General features: G+C 40.7%; 1 pseudogene; it reads right to left on the reverse strand.

Annotated features, from left to right (window-relative positions):
* Positions 1-13,359: 13,359 nt before the first annotated feature.
* On the reverse strand, positions 13,360-14,291 carry LOC126071192 (olfactory receptor 18-like; annotated as a pseudogene).
* Between the last annotated feature and the right edge of the window lie 71 nt (positions 14,292-14,362).

The following is a 14,362-nucleotide window of genomic DNA, read 5'->3' on the forward strand; positions in this document are numbered from 1 at the left end:
ATTCAAACATAAAATGTATTGAAATCATAAAATATACCTAGGTTCACATAGTAAGATGTACTTTCCCTTCTCTGTTTTTCCTTTTTAGTTTTCATCTTTATGAATATCCCCACAATTTTTTGAAAAATCAATGAAAGTTGTACACTCTATTAAATAAATACGTCCCCTGGATACTCCATGATATAGACATAATCATGTCCTATATTTTCTTGTCTCTAGTTCTATGAGAGGGATGAAAGCATAGGCAGGAAAGTGCTCAACCTGTTTGCTTCCATGTATTCAATATCTACCTGTATAAAAATGCAAATAAAATGCTCTCATAGGGATCCAAACAAAATCATCAGATCACAGGATATGTTAGTTGAATGGTATGAAGCTTCATCTAATTTATATTAATAATAATAATATGTAAAATTAATGTGCCCTGACTATATATAACCATCACATATTTAATCACATATGTAATATATATTATCTGTTCTGTACATACAGTAATGCATATCTCTCTATCAGCTGTGGATCAACTAGATGGCAATGTAGAGGCAGAGAGATACTAAGAACTTGCCTCACGGCACTGAGATCATCAGTACAGCAGACAGGATTCACATGAAATTGTAAGTCACTGAGGCCCATGCACTGACCACCTTCACTCTCTTTCCTAAGATTTTAAAATGTTTAAAGGAAAAGTCCAGCAGACTTAACCAAAGATACGTCCTAAGTTACACCTTTAAACTCATTCCAGCATCCTGACTGGGAATGAAACTCAAGATACAGTCTTTCTGACTCCAAGATTGAGATATGTAAAATTACAATGATGATAGGAAGTGGACAGCAGACTTAAATTCAGAGAGAAGGGGCAAGAGAGAATTCTGTCCTAATTACCATCTGCCAACTCATGATGTGATCTTCTCCTGTGTTCTTAACTAGCTTTCTAATAGGGGAGACACCAAGAGGCACTCACCACTGTCCACTGTGGTAGAGCAGAACCCCCCACTAAAGAGAACAGTGAACAGGGGGTCTTTGTGTGGAGAGACCAAGGAGGCAAAATGACATGGTGGATAGCAGGGGAGAATATGGCCAGGTGCCCAATGTCTGGTGTCACTCTGCCTGCATTCAAACCTGGCTTCAACCTTTTCTGGCCCAAGACCTGAAACAAGTTACGAAAAAAGACTGCTCATTTTCTCTGCTGTGAAATGACATAAAGTGTATTCTCTTCTCTAGGTGTGGTTGTGCAGAAAAAGGAAACAAGTTACACAGAAAACTTAGTTCACATCCCGGAACTAGGCAAACTTCAGTAAACTTTCACAATACTATGGTTACTACCATCATCCTCATCATTATGGCTATCATCATCATCAACTAAATCCAGTTGAAGTGTTGGGGACAGGTGAGAGGCACTCATTTCTTGTTCGGTAAGGAAGTGCCTGTGGGAGCTAGAACCAATGTAGAAGAAGTTAAAAATCTGAAGATGCATGCTCAGACCTCTACCAAAACCAGGAACAGAAACCTGACTGGCCTCTCATCTGAAACTTAGCATTTGAGGGCCTTCCATATGGTCATCCCAATTGTATTAGCTGTCCTGATGAGGAGGAAACTGCTTTCCAGCCCCACTATGTCCACTGACTTCCACGGCACTTAATGGATTGTGCCAGTTCTCTGCCGGGGCATGACCAAGGAGTGTGGGTCCACCACCACTGTCCTGTCTAATAAGTGATGATGGTCTAGGCTCCTTTCTCAGGACTCACAAGAAGAGAGGTTCAGGTGTGGGCCTCCTGATTCAAAGGACTATCGTAGAGGAGAAACACAGTTATGGAGCTCGCTGTACTGGGAAAGCAAACTGAAGGCCTTGAGTGCACAGGTGGGATATTTACAGTTGTATGGCTTTGGGAGCTCAATGCCCAGAGCTCACAATTAGCCAAATTGGTTCATGTTTTTCCAATCTCTGGAGACTTGTTAGTACTAATGAAGCAGGAAGAGTAGAAAGTGAACGTCCCTAGTATCTGGGCCCTGCCTTTCTAGGGAGGAAGCTCACCTACATTCCTCACCTCTAATTACCAAGTTGTACAGATCTTCACATAAAAATCACTTTTTCGTTCAATCTAAACAATCAATGTGTGATTTAATATCCTCAAGCCCATTAAATGAATCATGTAGTTTAGAGAGGATTAAATATTCTATAAAAGCCCTGTTGGCATAGCGCTTAAGTGCTCGGCTACTAACAGAAAGTTTGGCAGTTGGAAGCCACTTAGAAACGCCACAGGAGAAAGAGCTGGAGATTTGCTCCCATAAAGATTACACCGTAGAAAACTCTGTGGGGCCGTTCTGCTCCGTCACACGGGGTCATTAAGAGAAGAAGTACTTGAAAGTACATAACAACAACGACAACAACAGATCTTTTACACCAGGAATCTGAAACTATTTCAGTTTCTGAAGTAATATTCACGTCTTGAAGGAAACATCCTATCTTCTTTCTTGTAGCCATTGCATGAGGTTTGCAGTTTTTTATGTGTTGGCATTTTATATTTTTTGCTAGTTCAAATTTTGCCAGTTCTAATTTTTCTGTGGTTTATATATGTTGGTACTTTAGAAAACTATTTATTTTGTTGTACTTTTTTGGTAACTTGATCCTTCACCCAAATACCTCTATGGGCCTCCGGGAAGACTGCATGCACAATGTTGGCAAGGGCTCTAGTCACCTCAAGGTTTGACTGGAGGAGTATTCAATTCCAAGATCACTCAGATGTCAGTTGGCAGGATTTGCTCCTCACAGGCGGTTGGCCAGAGGCTTCCTTTCACTTCTGACCACATGGGCCTCTCCAACAGGCAGCTGAAAACATGAAAGCCGGTTTTCACAAGAGTAGGCTGGCCAGAGAGCAGGAGAGGGCTGGCAAGATGAGAGCCAGATTCTTTTTTACACCCCATTGTTGGAAGTGATATTCCAGTAGTTTTCCAAATTCTCTTAGATGGAAGCAATTAACTGAGTTCAGGACACACTCAAGCAGATGGTTATCAAGAAGAACATGAATACAAGAGGTCAGTGAGGGTTGTTGGGAGAATCGTAGAAGCTACACACTACAAGAGCTTCACTCTCTATAAGGACAGTGTTTCTAAGCACCACCAGAAGCTAGAGTGGTCCCTCTGCTTTCCAGTATAGTCACAATCCATTGTACCACCATGCTCTCAGCAAACATACCCTGGAGAAAAAAAGGACACATAGTTGAATTCCTACAAAATCCACCTTGTATTCCTGGTCTTGCAGTCAGAAGCCCCTCCTGTTTCTCTAACACCAGCAGAATCAATCCACCAATATTAGGCCAGTCACAACCATTCCATGAACAAATTCAAAAATTATTCCCAGTAGCTTCTGATTTTTGCTTCACTACAAAAGACTCACTTCACTCCAGAATGCAATTTTCCTTAGATTTCCTTATATTCAGAACTCTTGAATTCTTTAATAAAATGTGCTTTATGATTATGTATTTTTTTTCTTGTTGTTTGTTTTTCCCTAGTAGATAATGTGGAATGATGATGTATTTGACCTTTTACATCCTATCCCTGTAGCTACGTGACTAAGCCTTCTCTGCTCTGAAGAACTAGGAGAATAACTTGTCATTAACTGATATGTGGAAATTTTGAACATACACCAAGTAAAATTGAATATGGACAAATGGATGCTATTTACCTATGTTAGGATAAATGGCTGAGAATAATTTTGGGGAGACCAAATGGAAAATGTGTACAGGTGAATTGGAGACATAGATGATAAGCACTGTCCTTGGACAGTGGCAAATATTTAATATTAAACATAATGAAAAGATGGGATCAGTTTCCAAAGTCATTGACAAACCTAGTGTAGAGGACAGGTGTATGAAAACCAAAGAGAGTTGTGTTCTGGTAAAAAGTGAGATTTGCTTTGTGCTTTTCCCACTTCTCTCTCTGGATGAGTATTCTTAAAGGAAAACGAAATATACCACATTCCTTACAGATGTCCAAATGATGAAAGTCTACTCTCAACTTTTTACCCTTATTTATATTTATAAACCTTATCAAACCCTACGCTTACAACTCTTGTTCTTGCACATACAATTAAATGGTGCATAATAGAATCCAGCAAATCTCTATATTAGTAAAAACAAACGAAGCATACATTTCTTCTCTCAGGAGTTCTTAAAGATCTCTGTGGAAAGTGTAATGCTCCAGGGAGGAGGAAAAATAATGGAGGTATGGAAGTCAAATTTTCTTCACCTTTTTTTTTATCAGATAATGAATAATTTATTCAACATTATACACAGTAGAGATGTAACGAATCTCTGGTCTTAATGCAGTGGATTTTTATTATAAAGATAAATTATATTCAAGTCCTCCCCTGAACAACTCAAGATCTTGTTGTATGAAGATAAAATGTAATGGTCATCAGGCATCCAGGGAAAAGCACACATGGAGTTTTAATAATTTATTTGAATGGCATCTGTGTTATAGTAGACAACAACAACAATGATATCTATATTGACTGAATTCCTTTCATGCAAGATATGCATTATCTTCTTAATATTTACAGTGCTGTAAGGTAAACAGTATAAAAAATGAATAATCAGGTGCTTTTTAAGAGTTAAATAACAAGTCCGTGTCCACAAAGCTCATGAGTTAGAAAAGCTAATGTTGAAAATCAGTTTCCCTGGAAAACCAATTACACGGCCTATCCATATGATTATTATGTTAGTGTCCACTTATTGATCCATTATTAGGTACTAAACACTGTTCTACTCAGTACTTTTCATTCACCTCCTCTTAACCACTCTTTCAGATGAGTGCCTTTCTTTTCACAACTATACAGATGAAGAAGTTAAATAGAAACATGTTTCATGTTGTTCTTCTTTTTAGGTGCCATCCAGTCAGTTCCAACTCATAGCGACCCTATGTACCACACAACTAAATGCTGCTCAGTCCTGCACCATGTTTACAATCCCTGTTATCCTTGAGGCCATTGTTGCACCCACTGTGTCAATCAATCCCATTGAAGGTCTTCTTCACTGACCCTCTCCTTCACCAAGCATGATGTCCTTCTCCAGGGACTGATCCCTCCTGACATCATGTCCAAAGTATGTAAGACGCAGTCCCATCACCCTTGCTTCTAAGGAGGATTCTAGTTGTATTTCTTCCAAGACAGAATTGTTCATTCTGTTGGCAGTACACAGTATATTCAATATCCTTTGCCGATACCAAAATTCAAAGCATAAATTCTTCCATCTTCCTTATTCATTGTCCTGCTTTCACATGCATATGATGTCATTGAAAATACCATGGATTGGATCACGCACACCTTAGTCTTCAAGGTGACATCTTTCCTTTTGAACACTTGAAAGTGGTTCTTTGCAACAGATTTTCCCAACACAACGTGTCTTTTGATTTCTTGAATGCTGCTTCTATGGATGTTGATTGTGGATCCAAGGAAAATGAAATCCTTGACAACTTCAATCTTTTCTGCATTTACCATGGTGTGGCTTATTGGTCCAGTTGTAAGGATTTTTGTTTTCTTTATGTTGAGGTGCAATCCATACTGAAGGCTGTGGTCTTTGATCTTCATCACTAAGTGCTTCAAGTCCTCTTCACTTTCAGCAAGCAAGGTTGTGTCATCTGCATAACGCAGGTTGTTAATGAGTCTTCCTCCAATTCTGATGGCCTGTTCTTCTTCATGTAGTCCAGCTTCTCAGATTATTTGCTCAGCATACAAATTGAATAGGAGTGGTGAAAGAATACAGCCCTGACACACACCTTGCCTGATTTTAAACCACTCAATATCTGTTTGTTCTGTCCGAACAACTGCCTCTTGACATGTGTAGAGGTTCCTCATAAGCATTATTAAGGGATCTAGAATTCCCATTCTTCACAAAGTTATCCAGAATTTGTTATGATCCACACAGTCAATGTCTTTCAGATTCTTATCACTATCTCTCTTCCTCCATTTCCTTTCTTCTGCACAGCTAGCCACATGTGCAGTCTCTGCCCCTTCTTCATGAGCTGTGCAACACCACCCGGCTAGATAGCACAAGCACACATCTTCCCTGGATCCACTTCAATCCACCAGCAGACTCTTTCAGCACCATTTTTTTTTTTTACTGTTTCATTCCCTTCCCTCTCTTCTCCCACATCCACTTAGCTCCACATGTCACATCCTCCCCCTTCCCTCCTACCTAATTACACCATGCACTGGACACTCACCCTCAAGCAGCACAGGCTCCGACCACCAGTCCCCGCCCTGCACTGCTGCCCTGCCTTGCCCTCTCAACCTCAGTATGTGCTGCAAATGACCCATCCCGGCCCCTCCCCCTCCAATGGACCTGACCTGCTACACCATAGCTGAGGGATCGCTAAAAAGAACTTAGAGAGCCAGAGAGATCGATCAGTAAAGGAGGACAACGTCAAAACAATAAAAGAAGGAATTAATGATCTTGGTATAGAGCTTTCGAATGGAGGGGAAGTCAAGGCTTATCAAGTAATAAAAACTGGTTTAATCCTGGGAAGATGGGGTAAATTTCAAGTAACCACAAAGAAAGTAAACAAACCCGGAGGCAGAGCCAACATGGCATTATAGATTGAAGCACCACGTGGACCCTCCACAGCAAAGACCTGAAAAACTAAGTAAAACAGAGACAAATGCCAATCCTGGAACCGTAAGCATCAAATGAAGAGGTGAAGAACTAAACCAAGCACTGAGTGGAATAAGAAACTGACAGAAAAAAGAGAGAGTGAGAAGAGATACAAGTGGAGGTACCTTTCAGCTAACGCAGCAGGAATTCACCATCGTGGAATCCTCTTGGAGATCAGTGGGCAGGGAGTAAGAAAAAGCAAATTCACGGAGCTCCCATCAGGAGACAGAGCACCCAGTAACCAGCGATACATGATTCCCCACCCCATAATTTTCCTCCATCTGCTAAGCCTCCACCCTTTCCCAGGTGGTTGTTCCACCGCAACCACGAGGCGACCAATCCAGGCCCAAAGGATCCCAACCCCATGCCGTATTTGCCCCGCCCACACCAGCCACCCCTTTCCGTGCCATTTCTTTCTTGCTCTTGTTGCGTTTTTGGCTTCTTTTGGTTTCTTCCCTACCTCTCACTTCCTCCCCCTCCTATCTCTCAAACACCTGACTCCATGTGCCCTCTTTATTTCCTCTGGACAGGCTGTGAAGTGCCACTTGGCTGGGGAACTGATTTCTCGTTCCACTCTCTGGAGGTTTTTTTTTTTTTTCCTCTGTTTCTTTTTCTTCATTTCCGGTTTTCTTCTCTCTCCACTCCGATGGAAGACTCACTCAGCAATTTTTTTTTTTTTTAGCTCCTGTCTCTCTCCTCTCTCACTTCTTTCCCATACCCAACCTAGTTCCACACATTACAAACTCACCTCCCCCCCCCCCCCCCCGCCACCTATCTGTGCCATGTGCCGAACATCGCACCCCCGGAGCAACACAGGCACGGCCTACCAGAACCTACCCTGTGCTGACCTCTGGCCCATCTTGTGGGCCTCAGTATGTTCCACAAACAACCATCCCAGACCATTGCCTTCAGCTGGACCTGCCCTGATGCACCATAGCTGAGAGACTGCCCCTTCCCTTTTAACTCAGTACTGCAGTTACTCCTGAGGTTTACCCTTCAGCCAAAGATTAGACAGGCCCATAAAACAAAATGAGACTAAATGGGTACACCAGCCCAAGGGAAAGGATGAGAAGGTAGGAGGGGCCAGGAAAGCTGGTAAGGGGGAACCCAAGGTAGAGAAGGGGTGAGGGTTGACATGTCGTGGGAGTGGCAACGGATACCAATACACACACAAAAAAATGTGTCTTAATTTTATAGTGAGAAACTGATTTGTTCTGTAAACCCTCACCTAAATATACAAAAACAAAAACCTGGTGACACAGTGATTAAAGTGCTTGGTTGCTAACGGAAAGTCGGTGGGTGAAATCCACCTAGCCACTCCACAGGAGAAGGAACTGATGATGTGCTCTCATAAAGATTATAGTCTAGAAAATTCTAAGGGGCTGTTCTGCTTTGACATATGGGGTCCATATGAGTTGAAAGTGACTCAGCAGCACTTAACAACAACAGCATGTCTTCTATACCAAGAATCTGATGCTATTTTCATTATCTGAATTAATATTTCTGTCATGAAGGAAAATTTCTGACTTCCAATCTTCCATTCTATAGCCCTTGCATATGGTTGGGGTGTTATACATTGGCAATTTATATTTTTTCCTAATTTGAATGGCATAAACAATTCTCATTTTTCTGTGTAGTTAATGTGTGGTGGTACTTTAAAACATTCTTTATTTTGTCATATTTGGTAACTTGATCCTTCCCCTAAATACCACCATAGGCCTTTCAAAGGACTGCATTCAAAATGTTGACCAGGGCTGCAGTCATCTCAAGGCTTGCATGGAAGTGGACCTGATTCCAAGGTTACTCAGACATCAATTAGCAGGATTTGTACCTCAAAGGCTATTGACCAGAGGCCTACCTTAACTTCTGAACACATGGGCCTCTGCAACAGGTAGCTGGCAAAATGGAAGCAGGCTTTCATCAGAGTGTGCTGGCTAGAGAGCAGGAGTAAATAAAAAATATGTATTTTTTATTTTTGTATCAGGGCTGGCAAAATTAGAGCCAGATTCTTTTTATACCCCAGTGTTGGAAGTGATAACCCAAGAGTTTTCCAAACTCTATGTGATGGAAGGAATTTACTGACTGAGTCCAGCACACACTGAAGAGGATGGTTAGCCACAAGAGTGTGAATACAGGAGGTGGGGGTTTTTGGAAGAATCTTAGAAGCTACGCACTACACAGGCTTCACTCACTATAAGGATGGTGTCTCTAAGCACCACTAGACTCAAGAGAGTTCCCTCTGCTTTCCAGCATAATCCCAATCCATAGCACCACTGTGCACGTAGCAAACATTCCCTGAAGAAAAACAGAAACTTGGTAGAATTTCTACAAGCCCCAACATGATGCTGCTAAACTTGAAGTCAGAAGGCTCTCTGGTTTCTCCAGGAGCAGCAGAGTCCTTCCATTAGACCAGTTACACCCCTTCCATGCACAAATTCAACCAACATATATCCCCAACAAAAACTGATATCTCCTTAACTACAAAAGGCTCACTTCACTCCAGAATGTAATTTTCCTTAGATTTCTTTGTCTTCACAACTCTTGAAATCTTTAATAAAATGTGTTTATATTTTATCTGGTTTGTTTCCCTAGTAGATAAAGTGGAATAATGGTGTTTTGCACCTTTTACATTCTATCCACGTGGCCACCTGGGTGAGGCTTCTCTGTTCTGAAGGACTCAGAGAATGGCTTCTCATTAGCTGATATGAAGAAAACTGGAATATATACCCAATGACATTGAACATGGACAAAAGGAGGCTATTTACCTATATATGGATAAATGGCTGAGAGTAATTTTGGGGAGAACAAATGGCAGGTGTGTTGAGGTGAATTGGGGAGGTAGAGGATAAGCGTTGAGAGCTTTCGGCACCCTTGGATAGTGGCAAAATTTTCATATTAAACATAATGGAAGGAGGGGATCAGATTCTAGGATCACTGCCAAAGGTGAGTGTAGAGGACAGGGGTACAAAAACCAAAGACAGTTGTGTTCTTATGGTAAAAAGAGAGATGTGCTTTGTGCTTTTCCCATTTCTCTCTCTGAATGAGTATCTTTAAAGGAAAAGGAAAGACACTACATTCTGGCATCCTCTTCTCAGGTATCCAGTTGAGGAATGTCTATGCTCAATTTTTTATCACCATATTATTTATAGAGCTTATCAAACTCTACCCTTTAAGACTGTTATTCTTTCACGTACAACGAAATGATGAATAATAGATCCTATCAAATATCCCTAAAAATAAAAAAACATACATTTATCTTTGGGCGTTCTTAAAGTCTCTGTGGAAGATATAAAGTCCCGAGGAGGATAAAAATACTGGGTGTAGGGATGTCAAATTGTCTTCACCTTTATTTTATAACATAATGAATAATTTATTCAATATTATAAAAATTGGAGATAGGACTAATGTATGGTCTTAATACATTAGATTTCTAGTACATATACCAATGGTATCCAATCCCTGCCCTTGAACTTCTCAGGGTCTTGTTGTGTAAAGATAAATTGTAATGATCATCAGGCATCCAAAGTTAAGGAACATGTGGACTTCAAAGGATTTATTTGAATCGCTTCTACGTTAGAGTAGATGACAACAACAGTAATATCTACATTTATGGAATTCTTACCATGCATTACATGCATTATCTGCTTAATCCTTACAAAGCTGTAAGCTAAATAATACTGAAAAGGAAGAATCAACAGACTTGAGAGTTCAATAACAAGTTCACATCCACAAAGATAATGAGTTAGAGGACCGAATGCTGATAATCAGTTTCCCTGCAAATCCCATTATTTGAGCTACTCTGTTGGCCTAATCATATGCTGATTACATTAGTTTCCACTTATTGATCATTACTAGGTACTAAACAGAGTTCTATTCAGTACTTTTTATTGCTTCCTTTTAACTACTCTCTCAGATGAGTGCTTTTGTTATCACAACTACACAGATGAGGAAGGTAAACATAAACACGTTTTACATTATGCCTAAAATCACAGTTTGTAGTATCAAGTTCTTTTTGAATTCTTGGAATGCACACTTAAAATGAAGTTCTCCAAAGTGGTATTAAGGACTGCCATTTGATGGGAAACTACTGTTTAATCCAACCTTGACAACATTACATGTAGTCGTTAAAATGGCCGTGGAAGATTAGCACTGTTAATCACAATTTGATGAAGAGGACTCTAAGGATCAACGAGGTTCACTGAGTTGCCAAAATTGTCCAGGTTATAAGCCAATATCTGGTCAGAGGTATGTCATCAAATCCCTCTCCCTTCCCATAATCTGCAGTTCCTTTTCGCTATCAAAGATAAGTATACCACTTTCTAACTGCCATTAGGAACCTCTGACATATTTCCTTCCAGCCTTTTCTCCATTCATAGAATTAATCTCATAGTATCACTCATTCTAAGTCTTGATGTTTGAAGAGGAAGAAGAAAATGTTACCTTTGAGGAAAGGTTATCATGAGATACCAAAAGGGAAATGCCCTGAATATATCAAATATTTTCTTCCATTCCTAGGTTTACAGAAATGAGTATGCAACTTAGTTCTAGGGTAGATGGGACTAGTACAGTCTCATTGCAGTTACCAATAACCACAGAATCACAACACTACTTTCCTGGTTTTTAATGAGAGCTATTTCTTCCCACAAACTGGTGTGGCCTCATCCTCTGGCAAGTGCACTCCATTCTCCGTTGTCAAAGTTTCTTATCGGGAAAGTCTGTGGGGGATTTAACTCAGTGGTAAAGGGCAGAGTAAACTAAGCTATCGGTTAGGCAGGTTTTCTGAGCATCCAAAATTGCCTCAGAAATTATACCAGTATGTCTGGAGAACATTGCACACCCATGTAGTAGAACACAGAAAGAGCCAAAGACAAGGAAACGTGGCAACACAGTCACGTCTTCATCAGTCTCTTACAAGTGAAAGGCAACGGCTCTGCTTTCCTGAAGACATGACACTCTGCTATCTTAGACTAAAGAAAAATAAGATAAAACTAAATTTATTCATAATGCCTTGATGAACTGATGATCCTAGAGCACCAAAAGAGCCACGGTGTTTGGAAATATGATACCCCCACCTTAATCCTCAGCTGTACAACCTTGTCCAAGATATGTAATTTACAGCCACCTTTTTTACCTCAGCATGCTGTGTATTGTTCCAGTTTTAGACACTTCACACATAGATTTATTCCTCAAATACAATTTATCGATCAGGATTCAACAAAGAAAATTGAAAACACCATGAAGAGCATTTCAAAAGGAAACTGGTAAAATACTTAAACAAGGACTGAAAGACAAAAAGGAGCAATGTGGCAATACAGAGATAGTAACTGGGAATAGAAGCTACCACACCAAGGTCTAAGAAAACAGGTATGACGAAAATGTCGAGCTTATTAAGGTGTAGTAAATTTTACTGATCATTACTGGAAAAACCTAACAATAAAGCCAGATGGGAATTCAGAAGAGTAGTTTAGGGTCCTCCCCTCTCTGGCGCCAGCATCACAGAGTAAAGCATAGAAGGCTGAATCTGGAGAAGGGAGACAATAGATTATCAACAAGCACATATAGCCAACTTCATGGTGTGCAGGGCAGAATCAGTGGTGGTTCACTGGCAAAATTCTACCCTTTTCTGTGGAAGACCAGCTCTGATTCACAACCAATGTACCTCATGTGCAGCAACCACCTGTCTGTAGAGGCATATAATATGCAAAAATGTTAAACAGGTTTCAGCAGAGATTCCAGACCAAGATGGACTCGTTTGAAAGGCCTGGTGATCTACTTCGAAAAATCAGTCAATGAAAACCCTGTGGATCACAAAGGTCTGATCCACAATGTACCACAGAGATGGTACAGAACTGGGTAATGTTGTCCTCTATAGTCCGTGGAGTCACAATAGAGGAGCTGCCAACAGCAACATGATGTACAGGGAGAAGATATGAGAAGAAACATCATCAGCAATACCGTGAAAAATCACTTACCACGTGCTAGGGTACGTTCTCTCATATCTTTCCCATTGTGAGCTCTGATCACTTTGAGATCTTCAGTACCTGCTCAGGAGAAGGAAAAGATCCACAACAAACTAGTCATATTGGAAGAAAAGTCTGAAAGATCAGTAGTTTTCACATTGGCTGAACATTAAAACTGCCTGTGGTGCTTTAAAAATCTTATGCTGAAGCCACACGCCATTACAATTAAATCAGAATCCATAGTGGCATGACCAAAGCATCAATATTTTTTAGCTTCTTAATTTTTTTTTTTTTTAGATGATTCATTTTTTTTTTTTTTCCAATATGAAGTCAAGGTTTAGGACCAGTGACATGCATTCTCACACAAAACCTGCATATATGGTTCTGATAGATACAAAAGTAGTCTGGGTAATACATATGAATTACAGTAAAGGATGAAGATTCTAAGTACATAAAAACAGATTTGTGCATTATACCAGAAATCCTGGGTCATAGAAGAGAAGCTACAGATGGCTCCATAGCTGCAATGGGATTTGATCATGCAGACTGACATATCCCAGAATAATTCCACTATCCCAATAAGCATGTTACAAAGGAAGCAATGGTCAGATATGAAATCTAGAGACAGAAACCTCTGATAGCTACAAAAAATACATAACCAAGAGGCAAGATTTATGGTTGCAGATGTCCGGTTTTGCCATTTTTACCATTTTTCCAACCCACACGCCAAAAATATAGCACAAGTGTTGATATTAGGCTGTTTTCTTAAGGAGCCTCAACAGGGCCCTCTTGATGTCCCTGTTCCTCAGGCTGTAGATGAAGGGGTTCAGCATGGGAGTCACCACACTGTACATCACTGAGGACACTGCATACTTCCTGGGAGAAGATGAGACAGCTGAACTGAGGTACACTCCAAGGCCTGTTCCATAAAATAAGCAAACAACTGACAGGTGAGAGGCACAGGTGGAAAAGGCTTTATACTCCCCACCTGAAGATGAGACTCTCAGAATGGAGGAAACAATTCGACTGTAAGAGAAAAGGATCCCTGAGAATGGAACACCACCAAAGATGACACCAATACAATACACTAATATGATATTGATGGAGGTGTCAGAACATGCAAGGCTAAAGAGTTGAGAAGGGTCACAGAAGAAATGAGGGATTTCAACAACTGTGCAGAAGTTAAGTTATGACACCATTGAAATGTGCAGCTGAAAGTCAAAAAGGCTGATGAAAAAAGACACCAAAACTAGCAAGCCACAGTGGCGAGGGATCATGATGACTGTGTAGTGCAGAGGGTAACAGATGGCCACAAAGCGGTCATAAGACATCACAGTGAGAAGCAGATTGTCCAGACATCCAAAGAGGTAAAAAAAAAGGTCATTTGTATCAGGCAGCCCTCATAGGTGATGGATTTGCTCTGAGTCTTGATGTTCACTAGCATCTTTGGGACTGTGGTGGAAATTAAACCAATGTCAGCCAAGGACAGGTTGGAGACGAAGAAGTACATGGGGGTGTGGCGATGGGAGTCAGAAGTGACAGCCAGGATGATGAGCAGGTTCCCAGTCACAGTGATCAGGTACATGGACAGGAACAGCCCAAAGAGGAGGGGCTGCAGTTCTGGATCATCAGAGAAGCCCAAGAGAAGGAATTCTGAGACATCTGTTAGATTCTGTTGCTCCATGTACTTACGACAGCTTTTGGAAAAAGAATATTGTGAAAAAGGAAACAGGTAAACAGCCACCCGGTATTGTA

The sequence above is a fragment of the Elephas maximus genome, chromosome 3 (genome assembly GCF_024166365.1).
Source record: "Elephas maximus indicus isolate mEleMax1 chromosome 3, mEleMax1 primary haplotype, whole genome shotgun sequence".
Taxonomy (NCBI): domain Eukaryota; kingdom Metazoa; phylum Chordata; class Mammalia; order Proboscidea; family Elephantidae; genus Elephas; species Elephas maximus.